We start from the raw sequence: 3,917 nt of genomic DNA, 5'->3' as shown, positions 1-3,917 counted from the left end.
CACACATGCTCACAGACACACACACACACACACCGTCCTATAACACACACACACACACACACTTTAACACAAACTCACTCTGTCTCTATTAAGATAAAAATGTATTTAATGTCATCTAGAATCTAGAGGTTGTCCATCTACATATACGTGTGCCGGTTTAAATATGCCCATTTCTTACTCAGTCTCTCTCTCTCTCTCTCTCTCTCTCTCTCCACAGCTCTAATCATTGTAAAGGCAAAGAAGGATGTACACGGTGGTTTGGTGAACAAGCTCGCTAGCGATATGGCGGGATTCCTCAGGAGCCAAGATTTTTGATCTGGGGTAAGGCAGTCCCCCTGGAGCAGTCCTGGCCCCTGGTCCTCAAAGTTAATCACCTTGGGGCCTCACAATGGATGCATGTTTGACTGGTGCGATCCATGGGTTTGACGGTACGCAGAATTCAGTATTCGGCAGGGATGTGACTGGATCATTTAAATCTGTTCTCCTCGGGTTTAGCCTTCTGCTGTAGTATTTTTTTTTTTCTTATTTGTTTATGTTACTTTTTATCGTGACCTACAGAACAAACAAAAAAAGAGATTCTAAATAAAGAGAAATAATTCTAAGGTCATCTGTCTTACTGTGTCTCATCCCTTTGCTTTTACGGGCATTTACACCCGTTTACCACAAGGTGGCAGTATTTCTCCAGTATTCAGTAGCTTTACTGATAGACCTTAAAGGGATAGTTCGGGATTTTTGACATGAATCTGTATGGCATCCCCATCACCAGTCTCATGCAATCACGCTGACTTACCCCCGGCAGCGTCCTGTGAGCAGAGTTCTCATCCAGTTTTGGTCAAGCCGAAAGTAGTCCGGCAGGTTTGCTAGACCCAGCAAAATAAAAAGTTTCTCTTCCCAAAACATTATGTGTTCAAAAGAGTGATATATTTGCATCCCAAAAACATGGTAGTGGAAAAAGTCACACCTCGTTATCACTTGGCCCTATTTTCAGTACGCGCGATACCGCAACCTCACAGCTAGGGCCTCACAGGAAAACGATGAAAACTGAGAGTCGATTCACCATCATCTTTGTTGCCACAACCTGGATAGTCGCAAGCCTTCACCATTTTTTTACACTCAGCTTTATGTCAATTTTATCAAATGTTGTGTCAGTTTTCCTGTGACGGACGTTTCTCTCAGGCAACTTTGGCGAATCAAACTTTCGCAAATCAACTTTCGCGAATCAAACAGGTAGGCCCTAGCTGTGAGGTTGCGGTATCGCGCGTAGGCAATACGATTCTGAATCTCAATATTTACATTGTATTCGTTTTGAACTGTGTTATAGCCTACTGTCTATGTCAACTCTGAGGAAAAAGTTGAGAGGCACAAGTGACATTGCTAAAAGGGATGGTTTTTATTTTCTAATGGAATATTTGAGTACGTTGAAGATGTTTGTTTGGGGGGGGGGGGGGGGGGGGGGGGGGAATAATTCACACAATGATTGCAGCCATTTTCAAAAGTCTGTTCAATATTAGTGTCTGTTAAGTCATATTCAAATTAGATTGTCTTTGTGCAGCTGTGTTAATATCTGTTAATTATAAATACCAGTCAGGCCTACATGGTGAGCTTTCAAACACATTCTGATAGATGCCAAGGTATAACAATAACAATAGTGTAGTCATATTAATGGTAGGGCTGTCAATTTGTGAAAACAGAAAAAGAAAACAAATAGCCTAATACATCAATTTAAAATACAACACCACCTTCTCAGAGAGTGAGCACTGATTTGCCATCTGCCTCAATAGCCTAGAATTTAAATACCTGAATTTTAGGTGTTTCCAAGTAAATAGCCTACTTATAGCCAACCACTGACTAATGTCATTACATTTGTATTGATTGTCAGCATCCGCATTACACTAGACCTCATTACACTTTACCTCAGATGGCTGTCATGGACTTCTACCGTTTTGTCCAAAATTGACAGATGACCAGTCCTTCTCTGACTGTATGGCTTTGTTGGCAGTCAAACATGCATGCGCACACACACACACACACACACATTCACTCACTCACTCACTCACACACTCTCTCTCTCTCTCTCTATCTAGTGCAACAGTAGTTTGAGCTTTCAGTCTGCGTGTTCGCATAATGATGACGCTAATTTTAGCAACATGCTAAAGGGTAGGGGGCAAGCACAGGCCGGGAAAAAAGGTAGTGTGTATTTGTGTGTGTGTGTGTGTGACACACATGAATACCATGACCTGAATGTTTGAGTGTGTGTTTGTTGTACAGGAATGTTGGCTTGTGTCTGTGTGTGCATTTGCCTCTGATAAATGAATGAGAGTGCTCATACATATGACAGGGACCAAAACTGGGACATATGATGCAGGGATGTGTGTGTGCGTGTGTGTGTGTGTGTGTGTGACACACATGAATACCATGACCTGAATGTTTGAGTGTGTGTTTGTTGTACAGGAATGTTGGCTTGTGTCTGTGTGTGCATTTGCCTCTGATAAATGAATGAGAGTGCTCATACATATGACAGGGACCAAAACTGGGACATATGATGCAGGGATGTGTGTGTGCGTGTGTGTGTGTGTGTGTGTCGAGACCAGGGGAGATGGAAGAGGGATGCCCTTTCGATTCGAACTCTAACCTAATCTCACATTTCCCTGGAAAGTCAACCCTGACCTTTCTGCTAGAGGTCAAGGCCTATCAGCTAGGGACTGTGTGACTCAAGGGCGTAACAATGGTGTTGACATTGGTGGGGACATAATGAGCGCGTAGGTTGATGGCGTTAGACGGGGGGTCTGAGGGTCCTCCCCCAGAAAATTTTGCATTTTTTTAGATGCAATTTCCAGCATTTTAACCAATTCTGGAGTGGATAGTGACAAATCCCTTTTGATTCACAGGGGACAAGATTGGCAAGATTGAGAATTGGTTTTTTTTGGTAAGCAAATCATTAAAGTGTCTGGTGACTTTATCACATGCAAAGGCATGTGTAAGATGTTTTGTTTTGTTAATTTTTGTTTGAAATTTCAGGATCTGTAAGTAAAGCAGGTTTAAACGAGTGCAATCAGTTCGTTGTGCATTTCTACATCAATCCGTGGAAGCCACGACATTTACAGCCACTTAGACAGCATAAATTAAACAAAACTTAGATGTCATTTTAGCAGCTCGGACGGTCGCCTCCACAGTGTGTGAAGCGACATTTCACTGAAGGGGGACGTGACCGAACAAGTTTTTAAAAGACTGTTCTGTGATAAACTTACTGTTGATTTGGTGAAATAGCCTCTTATGTCCGTCAGTTTCCTTTTCCTGCCCGAAGCAGACATTATCCTGCTGTCACCGCGCGCTTAACTACCAACCTAGCAACGATAACTAACGATAACTTGTACAGGAAGATGAGCCAATCACAGATAGCAAGGCTGTCCCCACCAATGACACGCCGTCTTTGATAGAAGGTACACTACGCATACGCATGAGGGTAAAATGAACCATTTATTTCCCGAATGCCGTGCAATTACCCATTCAAAATTGGTATGGACATTTTAAACGTATCCAAATATTGGTATGGGCACGTCCATAGCGTCCATACGCATTGTTACGCCCATGGTGTGACTGTTCCGTTGCCTGGAGAAAAGTGTAAAACCAATCCAGGAGAAAAAACAACCTTTTTCAAGCACAGACACAAGAAACCCACAGATCCGTCTAAAGCTCAGACTGATTCTTTACTCAGTAGGCAGTATCTTAAGTTTAAGTTTTGTGTTTTCAAATGTCCAAAAAAGAGAGAGAATCAGTAGTCGATGAGTGTGATGGCAAAGCGGCTGTCAGCAGGTGCAGTGTGAATCGGACCAACAATGTCCACAGCTACCTTTTCCCAGGCAGCGGTAGGAGTAGGCACAGGTTGTAGTGGAGCAGTACGGGTGGTTGCAGTCTTG

This window comes from Sprattus sprattus (assembly GCF_963457725.1).
Source record: "Sprattus sprattus genome assembly, chromosome: 5".
Lineage (NCBI taxonomy): Eukaryota > Metazoa > Chordata > Actinopteri > Clupeiformes > Clupeidae > Sprattus > Sprattus sprattus.
This window is presented reverse-complemented; position numbering follows the sequence as displayed.